Source organism: Callospermophilus lateralis, unplaced genomic scaffold (assembly GCF_048772815.1).
Source record: "Callospermophilus lateralis isolate mCalLat2 unplaced genomic scaffold, mCalLat2.hap1 Scaffold_52, whole genome shotgun sequence".
NCBI lineage: Eukaryota > Metazoa > Chordata > Mammalia > Rodentia > Sciuridae > Callospermophilus > Callospermophilus lateralis.
The window spans coordinates 944,304-957,930 of record NW_027514454.1 but is presented as its reverse complement, the minus strand read 5'-3'; the positions used below and the strand labels follow the sequence as shown (position 1 = coordinate 957,930).

The 13,627-nt window shown below is 41.8% G+C and overlaps 1 protein-coding gene across 2 annotated transcripts in view; it reads right to left on the bottom strand.

Moving 5' to 3' along the window:
- Positions 1-13,627, bottom strand: part of LOC143388093 (arf-GAP with SH3 domain, ANK repeat and PH domain-containing protein 1-like) — a 204,961-nt gene that overhangs the window by 45,072 nt on the left and 146,262 nt on the right. For both annotated transcript variants that reach the window (XM_076842074.2, XM_076842073.1), the window contains 3 exons: positions 12,376-12,450; positions 11,813-11,862; positions 9,716-9,845 (listed from right to left, as the gene is read on the bottom strand). The gene's annotated coding sequence lies outside the window, so the exon portion shown is untranslated. The remainder of the gene's footprint in view (positions 1-9,715; positions 9,846-11,812; positions 11,863-12,375; positions 12,451-13,627) is intronic.

Here is a 13,627-nt window from a genome sequence, read left to right as displayed (position 1 = left end):
CAGAGGACTTCAAAGCAACAGTATAATGGACCTGGAAAACAGAATGTCAGCACATAGGTAGAAAGGCCTGAATCCTAACAAGAGCTAACGCCAGCAGAATGAATAAAGCACTTCAATCTCATCCCTGTTGTTAAGAAGCATACATGGAGGAGAGAGAGCACAGGACTTGCTCAGGTTGTTCACAAAGAGACAGACGACTGAGACTCAGGCCTCCCTGATTCGGCACCCTTGCCTGTCAACTACCAGAGGGAGACTTCCAACTGCAGGCAGAGCACACTCCCCTCAGGGGCCCAGTGTGGAACATCAGCTTAGTACAATAAGCTGCAGGACACTGGTATTTACGAATTCCACTGCTCTACAGGAAGCTTCTCTAATCATGCCCCTGCTGTCCATTATTTCTCCGTGGACTGTATCTGTTTTTCTGTCACCCTACAGACAATGAGGACTATCTTATCTCCATATCACAGCCAGCCCTACACAATGCAGATACTCCACAAGTGCCTACAAATGAAGCAACAGCAAGATATTTTAGGGTACATTGTACACTTCCTCTCTACGTTCATTGCCAATAAGACGACCTATCAGAACTGGCCTTCACAGTGGTTTCTCAAGTTCTACAAGTGCCAGCATTTTTTAAGGCTGAAATATTTTGGTGGAAAAATTTTACCAAATTAAGAGAAACACTATTTTATAAAGTCTTCCAGCAAAAGGGACAGAGGGAATGACACCTTTTTGGTCAACTATTTAACTGGAAAACATATCCAAGTCCTCATTTTCAGGTTTTCACCACATTCTACAGGGATGCAAGTGACACTTCTTCATACAGAATTAAAGAACTTCTATGCTATGTTCCTTGAATACTTTTCTGATTTTAACTTCTAATATTTTCCCTTAAAAACTTTAGGCTCCAAGCCAGGTGCAGGGGCACACATCTGTGATTCCAGAGACTTGAGAGGTTGAGGCAGGAGAACTGTGACTCCGAGGCCTGTCTCGGCAACTTAGTGAGATTTTGTCTCAAAACAAAACCCTAAAGGACTGGGAATGCAGCTCAGTTGGATAAAGCACCCCTGAGTTTCATCCCTATTACAAAACAAAACAAAAGCACCACCAATAAAATCAAAAAGCAATAAAATAAAAAAACAAAATTAACAACAGAAATTGTTGTCCTACAGCCATGCCACACTATTTCCAGTTGCTTGTTTCTTCTCAACCCATGGCTGACGGCGAGAAATACGAACATGTCCATTACTGCAGGAAGCTCCACTGGATGGTGCTGCTCTATGAACAAGCAAACAGATCTGAGCCTGATGCAAAGAAAGTGCTATATCTACAGTGTGATCCCATTGATGTGCATACCAGGGATACCTAAGTTCAGTCATCTTTTGAGTGAGAAAAATGTGTTTTTTTCCCCTTCAGCTTCATTTTCTAAAAACTTTCCCCTAAAACATGGTATATTACTGAAGCAAAAGATTAAATAATTGATGTTTAGTCTAGGAGGACATGTTGAAGCAAGTTCCTTGGAAAAAGTCATCTTAGCGCCAATTTCTAGTTTTGGAAACAGGAGCAGAAATGAAGGATGGGTTGCAGAGAGAACAAAATGACCAAGAGGGTCATGAGAAAAGCCATAAAGAGCAAATGCCAACATGCTGCCAACAACACTGTCCCTCTGGTGATTCCTTTCTTTGCATGCTTGATTCTCTCTCCTTGAGAAGACACAGAGCCACTACCTGTAAAATTTCAGAGGGCAGCAGCATCTCTCTTCCCCTCTTCCTCTCCACTGCAGTTGGCTGCAGTTCCAAGGAAATGCATGGGCTTGGGAAATCAGAAGCATGATGTCCTAGCTCTAAACCTTGGTAGATGTGAGTCCTGGGGCAGGGTAGTGGCCCTACATGAAGAGTGGCATGCTTACCTCCGCAAGTGCACATTAACTTTGAGGAGCACTAGACAAGCTACTTACTACAGACAAAAAGTGTTCTATCAACTGCGAAGTGAAGCACAAGTGTGAGCTCTGATTACCTATCACGGAATTTGACGTGCAAATCCTCCAAATGGAAGGAAATCACCTGTCTGGCACTTGTCTCAGCCATGTTCTCTGTCCATATTTACTGAAATATGATGAGATCTTCAGAAAATTGAGAATGATGACAACAGTCACAACAGCAGCTGGCATGAACTGAGATTTTCTCTGTGTCTGTCACTATTTTGCACCATGCAGGGAATATCTCTTTTTAAAAGTTTTATTATAGAACCAACCATGTGATTAGAGCAGAGGAACCTTCAATCCTTCTTCTCCTCCCACCTATGGGGAGGGGAGTGGGGCTGGAGATTGAGTTTATTACCAGTGGCCAATAATTTAATCAAGCATGTCACGTATTGGGGCTTCCAAAAAATTCCCTAAATAGATGTATTCAGAGAACTTCTAGGTTAGTGTAGGAGAGCAGCATACCCAATTCCATGGGGACAGAAACTCAGGACCCTTTTGGATCTCACCCTATGTGCCTCTCATCTACCCTGGTCACTTGTGTCTTTTATAATAAGTCAGTAAGTTAAAAAAACAAAATTTCACTGCAACTCAACACAATAGGTAATCATCACTAGTCCTTATATAGGAAATGGAGATGATCACTTGGCCTGGGAGAGTTCTGGAGAGCCCTAGAGATAATGTGCTTATCACAACAGGCAGAGACATGTAGTTCAACACGTGACAGTCCCAGGCCAATATGAGCTTCATTAGTTTTCTGACCTTAGAGAAGGCAAGACTGGCTTCACAACTTAATCAAGCAGCTTGAGATACATGTCACCACATTTTAATGATACAGGATGCTAAGAAAATTTAAGTTGCCAGCTGATGGGCAGAGGGACCTCATATTTACACTGACAGGCTATAACACACCCACAGCCCAAAGTGCAAAGCCATGTTCATCTAATAGGGATATCTGTCCACTGGTAGAACAATCTCCAGAAAACAAATCAGAGCCTTAGCATCCAGAGTCCCTATGTCCTTCATTTTTAGCCTACTTAATTGTGTCCAAACAGCAATGGGGAAGGAAAACCAAGCAAAACAAGAGTGTCTCCCTGATCCTCCTGGTCAGATTCTGTTTGAGTTGGCCTAGAAAGAGATGCTGTTTGACTAAAGGCTGAGAACACCTATTTTCCAACCTACCAAACAAATTAAACAATGAAGTGACTAGCCCTCACACCTTCTGAAAGCCTGGTCTCCCAGCCTCAGGCTCTGAGTCAAGAACTAATTCCCTGCCTTCCAGGTAATAGGGTGACTTCCTTCCAGACATACTCCGCACATCTGCGACACCAATGAGCTTGAACATACAGCACTAACTCAGATCCAAGTGGCACTCCTGAACCCACTCCTGGAAATCAAGCCTTAAAAACGTGGATGTCTAGGCCCAATCCCAAGCTTACCAAATCAAGGTTTTCTGGCATGCTGTCTAGGAGCATGTACTCTGAAGCTGGAGACCTGGGTTTAAGATTTGGTTCCATTACTTTCTAGCTATAAGTTTTGTGAGGGTAATTTGTTTTATAGTTTTTTTAATTTCATTTTTCCCCTCGAGATAAAATTCATATAATAAATTTCAGTTTTAAAGTGCCCTATTCAGTAGTTTTTAGTATATGTGCAACATTACGTAACCATCGCCACAAATTCCAGGACTTCCATCACCCTCCAATGTCCTGTGCACAGCAGTGTCCACCACTTCCTCCCTTCTCCTCTGCCCTAGCAACCATGAGATCTGCTGTTTGTCTCTATAGATCTACCTTTTCTAGACATTTTACACCGAATCCTACAATATGTGGTCTTGTGTGTCTTAAGCACGTTTCAAAGATCCATCTCTGTTGTAGCATGCATTGGTACTTCATTCTTTTGTACGGCTGAATACAACTCCCTTGTGTGGTGACACCAAATTTGTTGAACCATTCATCAGCTGATGGATATATATATATATATATATATATATATATAAAGTCTTTCTATTTTTATTACTTTAATTACAGGGCTGTAGTGGGTGTGGTGTCTCACTGTGGTTTTTAAAATATGTTCTTTATTTATGTTAGTTGTGAACGAACCTCCTTATTTATTTTTTATTTATGGTGCAGAGGATCAAACCCAGTGCCTCACACATGCTAGGCAAGTGCTCTGCCACTGATCTATAGCCCCAGCCCCTCACTGTGATTTTGATCTGCATTTCCCTAATGACCAATGATGTCAAGCATCTTTTCATGTACTTTTGGGCTGTTTTTTTCTCTCTCTTTTTAAACATAAAATAGAAATTAACTTTATTTCTCTGGAAGAAGTCGATATTGATAGCTGGAGCAGCAACTCTGGCCACAGAGGCTGGTGGGAAAACATGGATGGCACAGGGGAAAATGGGTCAAACAGCACTGGTGTCCCTCAGGAAAGCTGCCTCCTTGGTCTCCTCCCAATCCTGGGGCCTTTAGCCCTGGTCTTTGCCATAAGATGGTCTGGCACCCTTTCTCTGTTTCCTGAACCATGTTGGGCTATTTTTCCAGGCACAAGATTCTAAGATCAAACAAGCTCCATAACATGTCCATGGTAAGATCACAAGTCACATTCTTCTGGCACCCCCAAATGTCTGCTGGGGCTCTCTTGAAGAGTGCCAAGTCCTTATAGTTTCCCAGGTGTTGACCCATATTTGGGCCAACACATCCTCCTGCCCAGGACACACATACTCCAGTCACAGGCCCCATCAAAGACTAGAGGCAGAGGCAGGTCACACACTGCCTGAGGAGGCAGCCCCCAGCCTATTATGGGGCTCCTGCTCACCTCCTAGCTGGGGCACTGAGTTCTGAACCAGAGTGTGCAGGCATAGCGTCTGGTGAGAGAAATGGGCAAAGCAGAATTCCAAGCCTTCTGCTGCCTTGGCCTCGCTCTGCCCCCTGGGAGCAGCAGGTCCTCCAGGCCTGGTGGGGAGTGTCTCCTACCCTTGTCCCATGGATGGGCTCAAGGGCTTCCTTCAGAGCAGACTCTTGCTCTCCAGATGCCTTTGAGTGCTTGTGATGGGCAGGGCTGCTGGAGCCCAGCAGTGGGGAGCTGGCTTGCTCCAGGTTATCTGTGTATCTCTTTTAAAAAAATGGCTATTCATAATCTTTGCACATTTAAAAAATTGAGTTGTCTTGTTGAATTCTTTCTACATTCTGTATACTGGATCCTTATCAAATAGTGGTTTGCAAATATCTTCTCCCATTCTCTAAGCTGTCTTCTCATTTTCTTGACAACATCCTTTCATAAGCCAAAGTTATAAATTTGGGAGTCCAGTTCTTTCTTTGGTTTTCTGTGCTTGCTATGTCTATATTGACACATTTTTTTTGGATATCTATCAAATGAATGAACAAGACTTCCAGTGAGTTCTTTATCCTTTTTGTGCTATATTTTCTGACTGCTCTGAATAGGAAATGAGAAAATGCATGTAAAGAATTCTGGAAAGGCTATACACCCTGGCCTATAAAATAAGCTCTTGGCAAATGTCAGGTTTTATTACTGTTTGTAAGATGAAGGATAATAGAACAATGTTTGTAAAAGCTCTTGACTGTGCAGATTGTAGTGATAACCCAGGTGGTAAAGGGAGTAGGTGAGCAAGAGGATGTGTTTGTTTTGAGAGCAGCACATTACCAACCATGCTCGTGTTTGAAGTAAGGAGTAATTAGAGTGGGTGAGCTGAAATGGGTAAGAAAAAGTCAAGAGCTCTTTCCTGCTCCCTTTATTTCTTCACTGTTGTAGCTACATCCACATTATGGTGTCATGATACATGAGGTATTGCCTTGCAAATTCACTCTTGAATACCGGCTGATGCTATATTGAAAATGATTTGGGAACTGGAATAAATGCTCAGAAGAAGAAAGTTTTAAAACAAAAATCTGAGTAGAGAATGCTTTATAGATCCACAACATGCCTATTAGGAGTTCTGAGGGACTGGCTAAAGTAGGAAAAAAATAAAATGCTCCTTGAAAGAGAACCCCCACCCTGGCATCTTGCTATGATGGAACTCAAGGTCCAATCATGGGATAACTTATAGTTGAATTTCAGTATAACCCAGTTCTACCATGAGGTCTTAGAACTGCACACAAGGTTCTTCACGTGCAGAGTTCTTATTCTGCTCATACTTCTCTGTCCTAGGGGGAGACTTTCTCACCAGAAAAAGTCAGCCATCCTAGTCCAATAGTGAGTACCACTACCTCCTCCAGGGTACAGTGACCCACCTTCTCAGCCTTCCTGGCCAAAAATGTCTCCTTTTTGTCTCCTTTTATGTCTATGTCACCAGTTACTGTTTAGAATCACTGCTATTTCTGATGTGCATGACCTAATTCCTGTACCAGACAATTAAGTTCCAAGAAGAGAACCCTTATTTAATTTCTTCCCCAGAACCCAGCAAAGTAGCTGGCCTTTGGTAGGAGATTGATTAATATTTCTGAGCAGGGAGAAGCAAAGAATAAAAGAGTAAAGGGAGGACACATTAGCTAATACAAGTTAGGGTTGCTCTTCTCATCTTTGCTAATAAGGCTATAATGTGTGTATTTTACAAAGCCTCTTATATTTGGAAAACTCATGTTTGTGTAGCTCAAACTCTCATTCAGACTTAGAAAATCTGAGATCAAAAAAGATTTCTAAAATCAGGTTAAATCAGATTTGCTACCAAAGGGTTGCAATTCAGAAGATCTAGAGATTCGCTTATTTTGGCAAAAGTTTCAAATCAATGTTTCTTAATAAAATTGAAATTGATGAGAGATGAATAATTCCACCCAAAACTAAAATCAGGGATCACCACAATATCCTTCCAAGTTTCATAATTGTCCTACTCCACTACTAAGTCAAAAGGAAGTTCCTAGTCTTTAGTAAGAGCCTTCATCGGTCAAGTCAAACAATATCCTATAAATGTGGAAGCTATTTTCACTTAAATATATGCTTTTTTATTTTTGATACACATTTATACGAGGGTAGAATTTTTTGAAAAAAGAAAAAAAGTTACCAAGTTAAATTTATGTAAATAACAATGTGATCATTAAAAAACTTTTCCAAAAGAGAGACATCCCAACAACAAATATATTACACATCCTCAAAAGAACCCTGAGTGGTACTACAAACCTTACCCCAACTTGACAGATGAGGACACTGAGGTTTGGTGAAGAACCTGATAGTGAAGGACCTAATCACGTGTCCCCGGCCACAGGGTCAGAACTTGATCTAATCTACTACATGACTTGAGCCTTATGCTGTTATCATAAGATTAATGCTGACCTCTCTAAATGTTTCAATTGTATATAAAGATCTGTCTAGATAATGCTACTATTAAAAGGAATAAGAGATCAAAGGGAATTATGTATTTAATGTTTTGGAGAGTAGGCATTGTAACCTAGTCCAAATGACCTTGACATTATTCTACTCATAAATTTATATCAGAGTCATCTGGACCACTTTGGAAAGGTCCTTGCCCTATCTTCTCTATAATTTTTACCAATTAATACCAGACTTTAATAGTAACTGGCACATTTTCACATAACACTCTTCCTGAAAACTCATGCAATTTAACCCAACAAGTAAAGAGAAAGTAAACAGATGTGCTGCCAGAGAATCGTGAGAAGAATAAAAAGGCAGCCCTACAATGCAGACAAACAAAAGTAGAGCCAGCATACAACAGTGGATGTCTCTCAGAACATAACACCATTTCATAGAAATCCATATTCAAATGAAAAGTATCTTCAAGCCCAAAGCACTCGATTTCACTTATTTAGATGATGAGAAAACACCCAAAACAAATCCAGGTGGGAATACATGGTGTAAATGACCCACTGACAGTAAAATGACAAGTATGGGAGGAAAAGGGGTCATCGAAAGGCCCCCATTGGGACAGGACTCGTGTGTCTCTGACACAGGCTACAAAGGCTGGCCTGCAAGTTCAGCTTGTCAATGGAAGACAGTGTGTCAAGTGACCAGTCAGTTGTTCCATTTTGAGCTATTAATTTATATAAAACTCTGAAGATAGAACACAACACCATTTCTTGTCCACTGAGCTGTGGAATATCATTATATAGTTATATACAGCCCTAAATGAAGGAAAAAAAAAAGCCAAGAAAACCAATGAAGCAAAGCGGCCTTCCCTGGGTTACAGGCTAAGGCTATGACTGCAATGATCTAGTTACTTGCACTGTGCGTGATAATACTTTATAAGATTTTGCAGCAGATCTACACCCTTTTTGGTCTTGATTTCGTTGACTTTAATGAGATACTGTGGAGATAAAACAGAATTTTATGTTGCTAATTTCAGGCAGGGTTCTTAAGTCATGGGTTCAGGTGGCAAACCACCACACTAGGCTACACAAGTCAAAGAGCCTCAGTGGCTTCAGACAAGGTGAGCTTGATTTGGGGAATGCAGATTTGGCACAGTCACAGAGAGTGTAAAACAGATTAGAGCATTAGCATTTTATAAATTTTCACAATTAGTTTACTAGACAAGTGGAAATAAAACACAGCAAAACATTCTAGAACAGCTGAGCATTCCCCCTCGGTGCAATGCATTTCAGACTTATAGTTCACGTGCTCCTGAAAGACAGCTCTGTGCAGAAAACAGGAGTCCCTTCAAGAAAAGTGACACTGGGTGCAGTGGCGCACACCTGTAATCCTAGCTACTTGGGAAGTTGAGGCAGGAGGATCACAAGTTCAATGCCAGACTGGGAAACTTAGTGAGATCCTGTCTCAAAATAAATAATAAAAATTTTAAAAAGCTGGAGTCTTGTTCAGTGCTAGAGTACTTGCCCAGGATGTTCGAGGCCCTGGGTTCAATCCCTAATATTACCCCTGACATCTGCTTAAAAAAAAGAGAGAGAGAAAAGAAACATGCGATAAGATACCAAAACTTATAATCCAAAGACATGAATCAAAAAGAATTCTTGTAACTTAAAAATGAAAAAAATAAAAATAATAATAATAATCTGTTATTAATTCATGTAGTTAACTAAACAGCACTGGTTCTGATTTTCATTACCAGCCAAGATTTTTCTATTGACATTGTTTCTTGCTTACTTTGTTTTATCATAGAAAAGATTTCATGATCAAACAAATTTAAGGAGTCAAATGTTTACAAGGAAGAAAACACAAAAGAAAATTCAGGAGAGAAAAACTTGAAATGAGAAATTTTTCCATTCTAAATATTTTCCAAAAACTGCAAAAGCATCTCTATTACCCCGAAGCAGCCAGCATTAGAACAGGTTAGAACAGGCTGAGGTCAAGCAGAGCTAGTGTCTGGTGGGGACTCAGTTGGAGAATCACTGCTGTAAGCTTAGGCAGCATGCTTTTGACTGCATGTTTTTCATAAACTCAGACTTCCTCAATGACTCCTTCATTTCAGTCTTTCCTTCATTCCAACTGAATTCATGGTTAAGAAAAGCATGCTCTAAATTTTTAATGTCATCATTGTTACCTCTCACCAAAATTTATCCCCCGAATCACTCACTCAAAAGCAGCATTAAGGTTCTCACCAAAGAATCCTGTTTTGGCTTAAAGAGACCCATAGGACCAAGGCTCAAAATATGAGACAACAGGGCAATGATGGATCCCAAAAGGCTTGGAGAAAAACGGAGATTAGAATCCTTAGGAAAGAGTCCCCTCCTCTAATGCCCCAACAGCCTGCTGACTGGCAGGATGCTAGTTACCAAGCTCTAGGCCAGAGATGGAAAAGTCCGTTCCTACCTCACACATTTGGAGCTGAAACAGGTGCCTTTCCTTCTCCATTTCTTCGGCAATCTCGGCTCCTGTTATCTCGGTGCGGATCATCCTGTGCTGTTTTGCATGCTCTCTTTTTTCCTTTTCAATTTTTGTACTATAATAAAAGCAGATATAATTTTTTTCCAAACACATTCATGCACAAAACCAAGAGTGAATCCTTCTGGTTTATTAATTCTATCAAATGTACCAGTCTGATGGGGGTTGGTGATAACAGGGGTGGCTGTGTGTGTGGAGTCGGGCAGAGAATATATTGGAACTCTCGGTACCTTAAGAAGTAGGTAATTTTCATATTATTTAACAAGCGAGGATCATTAAAACATACTTTACTATTCTAGCTCAAGATCACAACCTAAAAAAAAATACTAAAGTCTGTGATCTAACCATTGTGTTTCACTGCCTCCTGGGTGCTAAATAGAAGACTGTGAACTGGGGATAGTGGCATACACCTATAGTTCCAGTGACTCAGGAGGCTGAGGCACTAGGAAGGCAAGCTTGAGGCCAGCCTCAGCAACTTAGGGAGACACCGTTTCAAAAACAAAACAGAACACAAATAACGAGAAAAAGGACTGGGGATGTAGCTTAGCGGTAAAGCACCCTGGTTTCAATCCCTAGTGAGGATGGCGGGGGGAGACAATAGAAAATGTCCAGGCTTTTTTGGTTATTTGGAAGGTAATAATAGATTCTCTGTGTGTACGTAAAAGTCATTTTGTTTTCTGTGATGTAAACAAATGAGACCTATTACACAAAAGAGACAATTTGTTTTTTTTTCCTTCCTGCACCACAAGAAAGAAATCGACCTATTTGGGAAAGTAATTATTTGAAAAGAATTTATTTAGCTGGGTGTGGTGGTGCACACCTATAATCCTGGTGACTCGGAAGGTGGAGGCAGAGGATTTCAAGTTCAAGGCTAGCCTCAGCAACTTAGCAAGAGCTTCTCTCAAAACAAAAAGGACTGGAGATGGAGCTCAGGAGTAAGTGTCCATGTTCAATCACCAGTGCAAAATAAATAAGTTAAAAAAATAAATAGAAAGAAAGAAAATAATTTATTTAAATTATAAAAACAAAAACCTTCCTCAAGGTCGTATAACTGAAACCCACTGAACTCACTATTTGAATTTTTGTGAGTGTCCATGACCCACTTTTCATACATAAAGAAATGGCCCATAGCATTGGTCAACCATTGTTACAGCCTTTTGGTTCCCAGTTGCATTTTTAGCTGTTCATGCACAGAAACATCCCTAGGATGGCAAGTGCCCAACAACACACTTGTTACATAATCAATTACAAAAGCAGCTTGGGAAACAGGCTTAGTCCTGAACTTGTTCTTCTTTTGCTTCTCTTTTCATTCCGCTGCTATTGCTGCCTTCCAGAAATGTCTTTATTCTCTTATGTTTACAGTTACCCAACTTTACAGCCAAGAAATTTATTAAAAGCTTTAAAATACACACATCTCCCACCCTACTCTACTGCCTGATATTACAAATTTCCCAGAGTAGTAACAAAGGGCCATGGTGCAATACCTATGGTATAAACACCAGCCAGGCAGCATGCAAAGTGCTCACTTCCCTAATCCCTCCTTCTGGTCTCACCCCAATGCCCATGTTCTGCTGCTTAGGCTCTGGGGTAGACAGACCTGGAGTGAATGCCAGCTTGATGGTTACCAGATTGTGTTTTTCTTTTGCTTTCTTTTTTCTTTTTGGTGGTGCTCGGCATTGAACGTGGGTACTTTACCACTGAGCTGTATCTCTAGCCTTTTGGTAAATTTTTTATTTTGAGGCAGGATCTTGCTAAGTTGTTGAGGCTGGTTTCAAACTTGCAATTCTCCTGCCTCAGCCTCTCGAGTTGCTGGGATTACAGGGGTGCACCACTGGGCCTGGCCATAACTACTTTTAAACTAGGTCAGCACCCCCAATTTAGGTCTTCCAAGGGCATACTAAGTGTTTTGTTAAGAAGATATTAGGGGCTGTAGCCTTTTCCCAGTTACTTTCTTATGAAAACAAACAAACAAACAAAAAGCACCAATACCCAAAACAAAAACAAAACAAAACAAAAAACACTTACAACTTTGTCTCATAATCTTTCCAGGCTTTGTCAAATGGCTTCTTGAGATCCTTAGAAAAGAGAGAGAAAAAAAACCCTGAATTCTATTTATTTCTGCTTAAAAAAACAAATAATTTTGAAATAACATTTTAGCAAAAATGACCTCCTTTATGGGCCATTTGAAACTTTTCCCAAGAGGCTGGGTGCACATTATACCACTTATTACACACAGAAGCCTGACAGGGAGGCAAGGTGGGTGTTCCTGATTATGCTGCCCCAGAGCAGGACCCAGAGATTCCAAGAGGTTGGTCAGTGGTGGACACACTGGAGGAGCCAACACAGGCCCACCGACTGAGGCACTCACAGATCTCCTGAAAGTGCCTACTCTCGTTCCTCTCTCTCTCGACCCTGTATCAAGCAGCACATCTTTTCCAACGATCGTTTTTTGAAGAACATTATCTTAATGCTAAAAATGTTCAGAGTACCTCTCAAGTACAAGTACTATTATGATCTTAACAGGAAAAAAAACTATCAATCCTTCCAGTTAAAGTGAAAATCCAAAGTTTGGAATTCTGGACACTTACTACTTTGACTCCCTTTAGGTCTCCTTTTAACAAGGAATCCAAGGTGAAGATCACATTGTGGCTCCGACCCTGGAGCTGAAAATCAAAACAAAGAAAGATGGAAGACAGTTAAAAAAAAAAAAAGCAGCACGTAAGACAATAAAACCAGCTCTTGCTGACCGAGCATTTCTCACACACGGGTTCTGGAAGGCTCTGGAAGGCTGTGGCGTGTGTATCACCTCACAGAACCTAGAGGATGTCTCCCTGGGGAGGTGGCACAACCACTGCCACTTGGCACTGAGAAATGGGGATGGAGGTGGCGTGTTGGTGAAAGTGCAGCCCCCACAGGGGAGCAGGTTTTTCCCACTGCTCTGAGGCAGTGGCCTGGGGCTCTTTCCTTTAAAGGTACAGGGAGAGTCTGAAAGGAGACGGTGCTGCTGCTCAGCTGAAGAGAAGAGCAACAGAAGAACGGGGGGGGGGGGGGGGGGGGAGGCGGACAGTGAAAGAAGCAGCAGTACAAGGACAGAGAAGAGCGAAGAGCTTATGACCTGGTCTCTTTAAGAAGCCTCCTAGTACCCTGACGACATCAGTTTTAGTGACCTAGAAATGAGGCTGCGGGGATCCGCAGGACCAGATTACTGAAGGAAAGGCCTATGGATCTCCTCACTCAAGAAACATTCCCACTCAATCTGTGCTTATCAGTCTGTCTACCTGTCTGTTCACTTGCCTGTCCATCACTCACTGAACACCGACTCTCGGCCACACATTACACTAGAAACTAGGTGGTCCTGGGGATTGAGCCCAGGCACTTTGCTGGGCCCAAGTGCTTGATGAGTAAGATGATCAGCTGGATGTTGTTCCTGCCTTTAAGGGATCTGTGCTCCAAGGGCAGGGGGTGGGCGGAGCCAAGGCCGACACACACTGCCATGCATGTGGCAAGACGTGGGAAATGTGGTGGGAGAAGGACTAACTCTGACCCGAAGGGGCTCTGTGCAGACCCTCTGAACCACATCCACTGCGTGGGGTGTGAGATCTGACTGAGCAGATGTGTCAACCGAGGCAGTGAGAAGTGCTGTTCACGCCCTGGTAACCCAGGAAGTGCTGAATGTGTTTATTTTTTAAATGTCATGGGGATGCTAAATGAGTAAGGCAACGTGGGAACACAGCAGGGCTGGGAAAGAGAAGACATTTCCTTTGGCTCTGAACTTCCCCCTGATGCTTTCCTGTTGTTCTCAGCCTAGGCTTCCTGCAGCTCCTAAGTAACTCTAACCCT